The following is a 13,787-nucleotide window of genomic DNA, read 5'->3' on the forward strand; positions in this document are numbered from 1 at the left end:
GCCTTTTCATTCTGTTGAAGATATTTTTACTGTGCAGAACTCGTTTTTTTAGTTTCATGTAGTCCCACTTCTTTATTTTTCCTTTGTAGGTTTGGCTTCTGGTGTCAAATCCCAAAACTCAGTGACAAGACTGAGATCAAAAACATTCTCATGGGTTCGGCATTTGGCTTTGTCCAGCAAAGCCAAGGACAGCAGAAAGGATTGCTTAAGACTCCATGCAAGTCAAGAGAGGTGACAGGGAGTTTAAGGGACATCTCCACGAGCTGCTCTCAAGCTCCCATAGTCACTAAACCTACAAACAATGTGCAACACATCAGTGGGCCACATGCTAGAAAGAATGTATTGAAGACATGGTGCAAACCAAATTTAGACACTAAAGACTTTGTGAGCACATGCAGAACCCAACCCCTAGATACACATCCACTAGGTAAGCGAAGTCTAGCCTGCCCCCCAGATACACACCAACTAGGTAAGTGAACTGCTGCTGGCTGTTTGCAGAAAGGCCAGAGAGCAGTGGTCTGCTTTGCAAAGCGTCCCCTATAATCTCCTAACTCAGGACATAGTTGTGCGAATTCCCACACCTTCTGCCCAAGTTCTTATCCAGGATTTTTCTGGTTTTAGGTCTTAAGTCTTTAATACATTTTGACTTCGTTTCTGTGTGTGGTGTTAAATACGTGTCAAGTTGTTTTTCTGTGCATGTTGTTTTTCTGTGCCCAGGGTTTCTGACACCACCTATTGAGGAAACTGCCTTTTCCTCATGTTATATTCTTGGTTCTTTTGCTGTGAATTAATTGGTTACATATGTTTGGGTTTCTTTCTGGGCCTTCAGTTCTGTTCCAATGATCTGTGTGTCTGTTTGTACCCCAATACCATAGTGCTTGGGTTATTGTAGCTTTGAGATCTAGTTTAAAATCAGAAAGCATGATGTGTCCAACTGTGTTCTTCCTTCTCAAAATGATTTTGGTATTCAGAGCCTTTTGTGGTTCTGTCCTCATTGAAGGATTATTCTATTTTTGGAGACGTGCTTAAACTTTGATAGGGAACACACCTAGGGAATGTGTAGATGGCTTTAAGTAGTGTGGACATTTTGACAATCTTAATTCTTGGGATCCACTAGCATGGAATGTCTTTCTGCTAATTTTTGTCTCTTCAGATTCTTTCTCCACTGATTTCTGGTTTTTAGTAAAGAGGTCTTCATCTTCTTGTTTAAAATAATTCTTTTCTTTTTTAACTTCTCTATGTTTATGAGAAAGATAGAGAGAGAGAGAGAGAGAGAGAGAGAGAGAGAATGAGTGGGGAAAAGCTGAGATAAAGGGAGACACAGAATCTGAAGCAGGCTCCAGACTGAGTTGTCAGCACAGAGCCCAATGCAGCGCTGAAAACACAAATCATGAGATCACAACCTGACCCACAGTCAGATGCTTCACTGACTGTGCCACCCAGGTGCCCATAGGCTAAATTTATTCTTATTTTATTCTTTTGGAGTGATTTTAAATTCTTTTCTTAATTTCTCTCTCTGATAGTTTGTGATTCATGTAAAGAAATTAAGCACATTATATATATCGACATACATATCTTAACATTACTGAAATCATTTATTAGGTGTATCAGTAATGTTGTAGAGTCACTGAAGTCTCTATATAACATATCATGCACTAATAATAAGTGAAAAAGTACCTGGGAATATAGGATGATGTGATCGAATTTAGATGAGAGTAAGCAGATATATGGAGTGATACTATGCAAATTTTCTGAAATGTTTTGTGGTTGATACAAACAACTCCATAAATAAGGTTTGTTTGGATATACGTTTTCTTTAAAAAAGACACAGAGAGCTGTGACATAGACATATCCTTCCCAACACATTCCCACAACACACCCTGTGCATCTTGGGAGGTAGCCACCTTGTCTCTATTTTCTGTCCTGGAACCCAGTGCCTGGCCCCACTGCTCAGTGAATTCATCTCAGAATACTGCAGTTGGGAAGAGACCTATATTTTTCATAGACTTCCTGAAAGGCACCTCAATGTCACTGAATTTTACAGAGTTGTTTCTGATATGCCTTGAATCCTCTGAGGATGTCTAAGTTGGAATGGCACTTTCTTTGCTGAGAGATCAGGGAGCCTTGCAGTATTCCTGTGTGTCTTGTGGTCACCAGAGGGTGCTGTGTGACTGCTCATGACAAGGACACTGTTCCCCAAAGATGGGGCTGGCAGGTGCAGGGCTTCACTGCTGGAGGAGCCTGAAGGGTGGGGGGAGGGTTTACTTGGTGCCAAACCCTTGACTGAGTCTCCATCCTGCAGTCTCCTTGAGCTCCTGATGTGCTTTGTAAAGGACTTTCTTGCTTGCGGAGGTTCAAGTGGTTCTTGCTGCTGTCACTCAGTCCTCAAGATGAACACATTCAGGTCATGGTCTTTAACTCATTGACCTGACTTGCACTTATGGGTACTTTCCTGAGAGTAAGGGAACCAGCCTGGGTGGAGGGCCAGCAAGCAGACAGCAGTGGCCCAGGCTGCATCCTCCACTGGCCTGAAAGCAGGGACTGGCTGCTCTACTGAGAAGCAGAGCTATGGAACAGGAGGCGCACAGGTGGCTGGGGTTTGTCATGGGATGGGGCCTGGACGAGTGTGTTCCGGGACATGGGGCAGGGATGCTGTGCAGGAGGTCAGAATGAGGGAGTGTGGTTTCTTTCCTGCCCCATGGGTCACTCCTAGGTACCCTGATGGCCTCAGTGCTGGCTTGTTCTCCTAATTCTTCAGTTATCCAGGCAGTCCCGGGGGTCCCTGCTTTTCACATAAGGCCCCAATGTAATAAAGAGGCTGTAGATACTGGAAACTGGAGGCAGTACCCAAAAAATGCATAGAAATTATGTTGTGCTAGGTGTACACGCCTAAAGAAAGAGAGATTTGTGGTGCAGATGTCCCCTTCTGTACAATGATGCGAGTCAAGATATTGGAATTGGCCCAGTCATTCAGTTTCTGGAGACGCAGAGTAAATGATGATGTGTGGCCACTGAGAATGCAGAATGGGACAGGACTGTGCCTGTCCACTGTGGGGACATCACGTACTACAAGACCATAGTCCAGGATCCTTCCACACCCAACCTGTCACACCACTCGTAGACACAAACACAGACACCTGCTGCACTCAAAGCAAAAGGACTGGGAAGATGACACCATGTCTTATGGGTGATTATTTCTTCGAAGAATATAAATTTTTTCTCTGTATTTATTTATTTTTTCATATCTATTTATTTGGAAAGAGCGAGAAGGAGAATCCTGACCAGGGCTTCAAGCTGTCATTGCAGAGCCTGACTTGGGACTTGATCTCAAGAACCATGAGATCATGACCTTAGCCAAATTTGACTCGGAAACTCAACCGATTGAGCCACCTTGGTGCCTGTTCTCATTATTTAAATATTTATTTTACTACATAAATGTCACCTGCAGAAAACCTTTAAGAACTTTATACTTTATTGCCTAATAGATTAGCATACATGGAATATTGAATATTTCATTTAGGTATTTTTATAATATTCACATTAGACCAATATCAACATGGCCTGTCCAGGAAAATGAAAGATTTTCAAGGTATCGCTCTGGTCCAGACATTTCTCTTCTGGCTTCTGCTCTTGTGTCAAACCTCAAAGGGTCCCCATGCCAGATAATGAAGATATTTCAAGTAGGCGCTTCACATAATCTTTGTTCTTTGGGGAATATTCCTCTGTCATAAAAATATTAGTTTCAATGAAATTTTAACCAAGTATTAATCACCCTTATGTTGTAGCCAGACACAACAGGCCATGTTGTGTGTTTGCATACCTGATAATTTTAGAGGAGCTAAAGCAGCAGAAACCGAGATCGGTGGTTGCAGAGACTGGGGAGAGGGAATGAGCCATGGTGATTAGTAGTACACATGTCTCTGTGATGGAAATGTTCAAGAAGTACATAATGGTCACGGGTGTAAAATCCGGTGAATGTATGTGATGACACTTGAAGTTGTAATTTAAAAGGATCAGAGTAGGGGGTGCCTGGGTAGCTCAGTCAGTTAAGCATCCGACTTCGGCTCAGGTCATGATCTCACGGTCCGTGAGTTCGAGCCCCACGTCGGACTCTGTGCTGACAGCTCAGAGCCTGGAGCCTGTTTCAGATTCTGTGTTTCCCTCTCTCTCTGACCCTCCTCTGTTCATGCTCTGTCTCTCTCTGTCTCAAAAATAAATAAACGTTAAAAAAATTTTAAAAAAAAGGATCAGAGTAAATTTTTTTGAAGTTAATTTATGTTTTATTTATAAAACAATACATAAGGACAGTAAATACCTCCATACAAACAACAAAAATTACCAACAACGCAATGACAGGGTCAGGGAATTCATCTTTTGGGGCTGCAGCCAACATGAGGCGCTGCTCGGGAGCTGAGGCTGGTTGCCCAGCTGCAGCAGGTGGTTGCTCCAGCCTGTCCATGACTCCGCCAGCTGGGGCTGGAGGCTGCTCAGGTTGTGGGTCCACCAAAGGGGCAGGTGGCTCTTCCAGCTCCTGACAGTGAATCAGAGCTAGGACTACCACTTCCACTGGTGGGGACGCTGAAGGGAGGGTCACCGCTTCCTCTAACTGCTGAGCTCCAGAATGAGTGGTGGCTTCAGGCAGCCTGGGCTGCGAAGTTCCAGTGGGCACCACAGAGATAGCGGGGGCTAGCTCCTGAGGGACATTTGGATCTTGCTCTGGAGTTGGTACCATAGCTTCAAGAATACAAAGTGTCATCACCGTGATTGCCATTCCATGACCCTTCCAAATAAAGGAAACCTCTCCCGCAGACATTGTCATCTGAGTCAAAGAACCCACCAGGAGGAAGTCTCCCAGATGGCAGGTTAATGGAACAGTGATCTGAGACTACTCACAACTCCTAGCCCACTCGCAGTCTCAGGAAACGTGCTCTGTGTGGCAAACCCTGTCCCATCCACATGCCCACATCTCCCACCCAGAGTCCTCGTCACCCAGAGTCTCTGATTCATTGGTCTCACAGTTTCTCCACGTTGAGTAGAGAAGGCGGGTGTGGTGCTGCAGCTCGGAGCCGGGCATGTGGGTCCCTACATATGCCTGCAGCATCTTCTGGCTGATGAAATATGGGGGCTGGAAAAAGTCCTCGGGGTAGTGGTCCAGCTAGGTGCCCAGGATGGAGGAAATGGCCCTGGGGATACAAAAGTAGCCAGAACAATCAACATGGGGTGTTCCTCCCGCACTGATGTCTCAGGACAGGCCTGTGGGACCTGGCCTCTATTCCTCCTGCTCCTGGATGTACAGAGGGTAGTTCTATACCTTGTCCACCTGTGATTTGGCCATCCCACCTAAGAGAGTCCTGGTCACTGAAGAGGGGCTGTGAAAATTCTATTTGACGGGAACCCCTTAACCAATGATGTGGTCGTCTCTGTCCTTCTTGAGGAAGCCAGACATACTCTTTGGTGTGTCCTCCTGCCTACCTCTCACTAGAATTGAATTCTGTGCGTGAGTGGAGGGGTGGTGTCAGGATGAGTCAGTGCCTTCACTGCATACACTAGTGCTACATGAAAATCTGAACAAATTTGGGACAAAGGGACTCTGTCTCTTGCCTGGGCTTGCTGGGACCCTCCTCATACCTTAAACATGACGACCTGTGTCTCTATGCTGCTTCATTCACTTAGTGCACATGTGGGTGTCCTCCCACTGACACTGGTTCTCCCATTGTGTGGGTGATATGTGGTCCTTGAGCCCTCACTGTGTCTCCTGAACCCTTGCTAAGCACACACTGTCGAAGTTCCACAAGGTGGTGAGCATGATGCTCCCCAAAACCTTTATTCTGGGTCCTCTGATGGGGGTGGAGGCAAGCCTGTGAGTGGGAAGGGATGGGGTTGGACTCTCGAAAGGGCGGAATCTGTCGTCTGTTGCCCTCTGCTGTCTTATTGTGCCCACAGCGTATCCTCTAACCCACAGGACAAGACGCCTTTCCTTGCTTCCAGGGAGAAGCCCTCAGAACTCTGCCCTCTCACAGGACTCTCAGATGTGTGGGATGCTGGGTCCTGCAGCCCCTCCCACACACAGTCTCAGCACTGCTGTCTTGGAGAAGGAAGGCCCTCCAGCATGAGCTCAGCCTACTCACATTTTCTCCTGCTCCCGGGGTCCACCATCCTCCTCAGTGTCAGGAAGGAAGCAGCCATATCTGGAGGATGCCAGAAGGGCATCATATCAGCTGTCCTGTGGATACTACCTCTTGTCATATCCAGAGTCACTGACTGCTGACTAGAATTGAGCTCTGGAGGGGAGGGTGCTGTATGCTCTGTGCATTGGATCCTAGTCAGCTCCTACAGAAGTGCCTGCATGTAGTGGGGCTTTCTGTATGTTTGATGAATGATAGGCCCCCAATCAGCTCCATCACACATATTGGTGTGGGTCTGGGCCTCCTGCTCATCCTGGGCATCCTTGACTGGTTTGACCCAGGACTCAGACACACAGAGCCTCAAATCTCCTTTTCAAATGGGAAAAGAGCCCAACTCAACACCTGGTGACAGTGGGGGATGAGGCAGAAACTTGATCATGGGGAAGAGGACAAAGATGACCCAGCACAGACACAGTCCTGCTAGCAGATCTTTCCACAGGGCCAGGGTCACTTTCTATGCAGGGCCCCCACTGAGTACCTGTAGTTATTCTACTCTGATCAGAGGAACAAAGTGACACTCAGGGAGGTTTGGTGACTTTCCTTAGACTCAAAGCTTTAAGGGGCTGAATTACACTAGGCTGTGAAGGTCAGGGTGCTCACCTCATAAACAATAGTTCCAGGACCTGTTGGGTGGTAGCAAAAGCTCGTACATGCCCAAGAATGTGAAGAAGTAGGTGGGGTCTCTCCCCAGGAAGGTGGGCACCAGGTGCTCCACTCGCTGCTTCAGCAGGCCTGCATTGATGGTCCACTCCACACAGTTCTCATTCTCGTTCACGGGTGCGGCCTTTTTACCCTGAGATAGAACAGAGGAGGGACACAAAGTCAGACACAGCACCATGGACATCAGGAGGGTTGGGGTCCAGAATGCAGACCAAACCCCCAAGCCCTCAGCGACTTGTCGAAAGAATGAGACCTGGTGCCCACAGTAGGAAAAAGGATCTTGGCATTCACATGAGAATTTGAGGTGGGGAATGACTGAACACGTTAGGATCTGAGGTCAGATTGTTAGATGAGTATGGACAGCACCTCCCTGCATTAACAGCATTTTCCCTGCGATTTCTAACACCACGGTCCATTCTAGGGATCAGAAGACAGGGACATTTCCTGGCAGAGGTTACATCAGGGTAATAGGACATGTAGGATGTTCAGTGCAGCACTGCGACATGGTAACAGAAGGGAATCATGTCACAGTCCCACATTTGTGAAGGGCTGAATGGGTGAGGTAAGTGGTCTCATTTCCAGAATGATCTGGAGGGGCCCCAGGGGCATGTTCCTTGGCAACCAAAGTGCAGAGCAATAGACATAATACAATGAGCCCCATGTCCTTTGGGTAAATATCTCCCTGTTCATCATGAACATTTGTGAGACATGAAGAAGGTGTGCAAGGATGGTCAGGTGAAAAGGGACACCTGGGAATAGTCCTTGAGGAAACATATACAACAATGGCAATATATTCTAGACAGAATGGGACGTGAAATGGTTTCACATCTCTTTTCTTATATTCTTACAAATAAGTGGAGAGTGAGTGACGTTGCATCTGGCCATGGCAGGGGCTGGGTCATGAGGGCATGTTTGGGGATCAGATGGGGCTCCAGATTCATCTGGGATCAGGAGTCTATGAGAGATACCAGGGGAGTATCAGTGTGTTTTCTGTGCCCTGGGATTCTTTTCAATGCCTCTGGGCCTTGGGTGTTGGGTTTCCCTGGTACCTTCACTCACCCTGAGCCAGTGCAGCATCCTGCTGATGGCACGGGGCTTCCTCCTGTCCTTCAGGGAAGTAGAGCAGGGGTTCTCATCATTCAGCTCCTGCCCCATCTCTGCAGTGCACCTCTGTAAAGACAGTGCCCAGCAGGCAGTCAGGGGCCTCAAAGCCCTGTCTGCTTGCTTCTGCTTGTCCTCAGACCTATGTGACTTCATTCTAAATATATGACACCACAGTGTGCACACCCCCCCACCCCCAAGGAGGAGAAGCAACATGGTTTGAGAGCCTTGGACTAACCCTGTTATAGGTTAGAGGGACCTCAGAGATCCCTTTTGCCTCCTTCCCAGCATGACATCTGCATGGCCATGTTGGGTCCACCAGGTCGTCCACTGCCATCTAACCTCCTCCAGTCCAGGACAGGAGCACCTCACGTGTCCCCCTTTCCTTGAAACTGAACACGGGGGGATGGGGGTGCCCAGGGATGGCTCAGAGCTGTGACCTGACCTGACCTGGCCTGTTCTAGGCTGCTCTGTATTACCTTATGTGACTTCCTGGAAAACATCCTGAGGCATCACCAGCATGGGTGAAGGAAACCTCTCCAACATCCGAATAATCCTGTACACTACACTGGGGTTTCTGGTATCCAGAGCCCTGGTAACTGGGAAAACAACAAGAGAATATCCCAAACTCTCTGTGTCTGTAGACAAGTGAGCCTGGTATGGGACCTAACTAGAACATGGGTGCCGGGTTACAGGAGTTCCAAGCTCTCCTGAGACCTATTGTGAGCAAAGTGATGTCACTGCCTAGGATCCACCTCCTGAGTCCGCTCCTGGGATAACACCTATGCAAATCGTCCTCTATTTGCTGACTGCTCACCCCCATTCTCCATGAAATGTCACATCGGTCCACAGTTACACCAATGTACCCCTCTCCACAGCCCCCTGGGAAGGTCTGGGGGCAGCCAGGGTCCCAGCTGTAAGACATATCTGGGTTGAGACATCACTCTTCATTCTTACCTCTTTCTGGTCCCAGATTCGTGATTGTGCTTCTCAGGGATGGTCCATGTCTTTCCTGCCCAGTGGAGATAATTCTAGCATGTACTTCCTCAGGATGTCCTCAGGCATATGTGGGATGATACCTGTGAAATTGGAAGAATGGTGTCACCTGATGGAAATTTATCCAACCACATTTACTTCAACTTCTCACCTCCTTTGTTTCTGCTGCTCCTCTGATCCCAAGTGGGCATACGTGCGCGCGTACGTGTGTGCATTCAAGTGTGTGTGTGTGTGTATGTTTGTTTACCAGTGCTCATTTTCTGGAGTCCCAGAAGATAACATCCCCACCTAGGGAAGGATGGCCAAAAATTTCTTAAGAGCTTAGGTTCTCTAATTTCTAAAGCAATCGCTACAGAAGGGATTGGAGTTGTGGCCTAGTAGGTCAGAACTCTCTTTTATGTAGACTTTGTCAGTAGTGTGCCATGAGCCATTCCCTCCCTTTCCACTGGGTACAATGGGAACAGGGTGGCACTCAGTGGGTTGCCCTAGCCTTGGGTCCTCCTCAGGGAAGACCATGCTGGAATGTCTTCTGCTATGCTCCTCTTCAACCTCACCCCCACGCCACCTCCATGTCTGCACAGAGATACAGTAACACAACCTTTTCCCAAGCCCCCTCAGAAAAACTGGGTCAAGTCAAGGACCCCATTTTGAGGATATGGAGTTGGGTTCATGCCTGGTTCTGACTTTTTACCAGTCTGTGATTCTGGGCAAGGCACTGACCCGGCGAGGGTCTTCACTTTCTCCTCCCCTCCCAGGGGCTCCCTGGGATCCCCACATCCTGTAAACACATACTTGTGTAATCTCTTTCCTGGAGTGTGATATGGACTTAGTGTTTGATTTCTGTTCCAAAGAAGATGGGAATGTGACCCCAAGCCAACCAAGTTTTGTTGATAAAGTGTCCATGGCCCAGCCACATGCTCACTGTCACTCTCTGTGTTGTCTCTCAGATCCTCACACTGGGGAACCACCCCCGTGTTGAGTAATGACACAGACAGGTACACCCAGCCTAGCCCTGAGAGACAACAGGGAAGAACTAAGGCATTCGATGTGGACTGAATGCTGCCACCACCCTGAAGTGAGCTCAGGGGTTGAGTGAAGCAGGTTCTGTTTCAGTGATGACAACATCCCCAACCTCCTGAGAGGCTCTGTCAAGGCCCTCAGCTGAGCACTGCTGAATTCCTGGCCCCCTGGGCCTGTGAGATGTTAAGTTTATGGGGAAGCCACTAAGGGTGAGGGAATATTGTCACACAGCACTAGAGCAGAGTAGTGAAAATGTCATCCTGCCCCAGGCCCTGGCCCTCCTCACCCTCCCTCTCTGCTCTCTCCCCAGCTCTTTCCAGGCTCCCTGGTCTCCTTTCAAATGTCCACTATGACAACACCAACCTCTGCCTCCGAGTGTCTGCACCACTGTGCCTTTTGCCAAGCTACATATACTCGGATTTGTGCAGGGCTGACTCATTCTTGCACTGCTGCAGGAAATATTAATGTTTCCTCAGCACAGCCTTGTCAGAACCTAACCTGGTGGAACTCAGGACCCAGTTGTAGCACCTCGATTTTTTCTATGGAGTCATTGCTCATGTCATTCCCATTTTTGTTTCATGGTCTTTCCACCTTCCTGTCTAGACCTTGAGCTCCTAGAGGGAAGACCTGGCTGCCTTACCATCACTGCCACTATCTGAATGCTCAGATGTTCATTCCCAGTGGCTGAATGAAGAGATAAGGGGATCCATCCCACCATTTAGCAGCTCAGTCATTATAACCTAATTTACTTGGGTCATTTTTCAATACTTATTTTATTTTGTATTTTTTCAGTCAACTATACTCCTAACTTGGGGCGTGAAATCACACTCCAAGATCAAGAATCTCATGCCCTACTGACTGAAACAGCCAATGTTAATAGAACTAGACTGAATTCTAAGTTATCTGCAGGTAAACATTTTGTAGGTATATTAGGTTATGCTGAATTACCAGAGAACGCCCCAAATTTCAAAAGCATGTCCCCATAGATTTCCTCACATGACAGTGTTGGGTGCGTGTTTAGATTGGAGACTAAAAATCTTCATGTGGACATTCAGGAACCCAGCGTTCCTCCATTTTGTCCCTTCTCCCTCCCAAGGATATCAGGTACTTCCACAACCAACAGCACAGGGGTGATAAAGGGGAAAGAGAACAAGGAATTGCACATGGGAGCGTGCTATCAGCCAGGTCTAGAGTGCCTAAAATATCCACCTTTACACTCATTCCTTGTTTTAAAGGCAAGGGTTTTTAAGTAATCTGTGAGAAACGATGTCCCACAAAACATAAAAAATGCATCCCTAGATATGCACAACAAAATATACAAAAGGTAATTCCTGAGCTGAAGGAAAAGTTTCTCCCTCCGGTACACATTGTATGAAGGAAATAAGAAGAGTAAAAATCTATGTGTGTGTTTGTGTGTGATTTATACATATTAATGAATGAGGTTTTATGAATATATATGAGTATTTTAAGAAGTGAATGATCATTGACTTTTAAATAGAAGAATTAGTAAAACAATAAGTTAAAAATCATAATTAGTGAGCTTACAGACATATAGTATTAAGATATATGACAGTATCAGGGCGCCTGGTGGCTCAGTGGGTTCAGCGACTGACTTCGTCTCAGATCATGATCTCACGGTTCGTGGGTTTGAGCCCCTCATTGGGCTCTGTGCTGACAGCTCAGAGCCTGGAGCCTGTTTCAGATTCTGTGTCTCCCTTTCTCTCTGCCCCTCCCCCACTCACGCTGTGTGTCCTTCTGTCTCAAAAATAAATAAACATTAAAAAAAATTTTAAAATTACATCAAGATACATGACAGTATGAATTAAACGACTGGTGGTTGAGAAATCAATTAAGTGCCTCTTAAGATTGATTGTTTTCAAGTACTAAAACTCTTATAAACCACATGACTGTAAATATAGTGTAAATATTGAAACTCCAGCCCAGTTACGCAGTTAAATTGAAAGAATTACATATATCTAAGTACATTTATGCTTAACCATCCCACTCTTTATTTCTGCTGAGGTCATGATCTCTCGGTAGTGAGAATGCTGAGAAACAGAGGAAGTTCGAAGGAACCCCCTTGTGTCTTGGTGCGGGTGACATGGAGGGGGCTATTGTGGGAGCCCATGTTTTCCTAGGTGTCCCCAGTCCAAGAATATTACAACCCTCCCTCATTCCCCTGCACAAACCGGGCTAGGCGAGGAAGTTCTGGCTACCACAACTTCCTGTGAGATTTGGCTCAAGATCTCTACAGATTTGACCTAAGATCTCATGAGATTTGCCCCTAGATATCATGACATCTATCAACAGGACAGAGCTGGCCATTTGCTTTAGATTAGAAGAAACACAGGCTGCCCTGAAGGTTCCACAGCCCGGGAGAATCAATGAGGGCTTATTGAGTGTTCAGAGGAGCCAGGTCCGGTGTACTTTCCTTTCCCCCACACCTCCTCACCTCCTGTTTCAATCCCCTCTAGCTTCACAGAAATAAAGGGCCACCAGGCCAAGTCTTCCATATTTTAGTGGTAGTTCTTACCCCCGCTGCTCTTAGAATGCTGGATAAGTTGGAAAGTATGAGCCAGGGACCTCATATCCTTATGGTGATGGCCTTGGGTTTTTGTGGGACCCTGGGTGTTGGTAGCAGTCCACAAACCAGGAGTGTCCCAACCCTGCCTATTTAAGCTGCACAAAGGTGACTACACTAAGGAGTTCTCGTGCCTGCCCCCTTCTGGCTATATTTGGCCTGACATCTCGTGAGATTTGGCCTGGAGATCTCGTAAGATTTGTCAACAGAGCAGAGGTGGCTGCATCTTTTGGAGTCAGGACAGACACAGACTGCACTAAGTGTCCATGGTCTAGGAAAGCACTCAGGGATACTTTTTCTGTGTTCACAGGAGTCAATTTCTGTGCACTGTGCTTCACCCCACTCCTCCTTCTCTCCTGTGTCTTGCGCCTCTAGTTTACTGGGAATAACGGGCCAGTCTGGTCCATCAGTCCCTGTTTCTGTGGCCAGGTGTTTCACCCACCACATCTAGGATGCTGAGACAGACTGGATATGAACACGACCCCTTGTGTCTTGGTGCTGGTGACATGGCAGGGTCTATTGTGGGACCACAGGTTTTCCAAGGTGTCCCCAACCCAGGCATATCACAACTCTACTCTTTTATCCTGCACAAAAGAGTTTATGCTACCTAGTTCCCGCTCCTGCCAAGTTCCAGGAGGTTGGAAGAGATCTTGCCAAATTTGGCCATAGATCTCATGAGATCTGCCCCTAGATCACAGGAGACTTGTCAACAAGGACAAGGTGGCTGTGTTCTCTGGTTGCAGGAGAGACACAGAATACCCTGAAGTTTCTGCACCCTGGGAGGTGCAATGGCAGGCTGCCTGTGTGTTCAGAAGAGGTGGCTCCTATGCACTTTCTTTCTCTCTGTACCTCCTGATCTCCTGTTTGTATCACCTCTAGTTTAACATGAACAATATGAAGTCCAGCTGTTACAGCAAATACTCAGTGCCCAGAAAGGGACAAGCCACAGAACTCGGGGAATCAGAAAAAACTGTTTATTGTACACGCATGATGCCCCAGTGGAGTCACCTCCAAAGGCTGATCCCTGTACCTTGGCATTCTCCTCCTTATCTGACTGTGATGCTAGGCAGTTGAGAGACAATAGAAAAATAGAAGGGTCCTTATCAGTGGTGCTACATGGATAGTTGGTGGAGGCAGGAGGCAAACAAGATTACAGAAGCCAAAAGAATTCATGGGGAGCATATGGCTTCAGGCATCTGGCTGGCCCCTTTTATCTTGTTGTTGTTGTTTTTTTCCTTTTTATG

General features: G+C 47.1%; 1 long non-coding RNA gene across 1 annotated transcript; it reads right to left on the bottom strand.

Annotated features, from left to right (window-relative positions):
• Positions 1 to 4,321: 4,321 nt before the first annotated feature.
• LOC132681735 (uncharacterized) lies at positions 4,322 to 7,364 on the bottom strand. The gene is made up of 3 exons (XR_009611222.3): positions 6,786 to 7,364; positions 6,129 to 6,188; positions 4,322 to 5,183 (listed from the first exon to the last, which is right to left on the bottom strand). It is a non-coding gene; the product is annotated as an uncharacterized LOC132681735 (long non-coding RNA).
• Positions 7,365 to 13,787: the final 6,423 nt, after the last annotated feature.

Source organism: Panthera onca, chromosome A1, assembly GCF_046562875.1.
Source record: "Panthera onca isolate mPanOnc1 chromosome A1, mPanOnc1 haplotype 2, whole genome shotgun sequence".
Lineage (NCBI taxonomy): Eukaryota > Metazoa > Chordata > Mammalia > Carnivora > Felidae > Panthera > Panthera onca.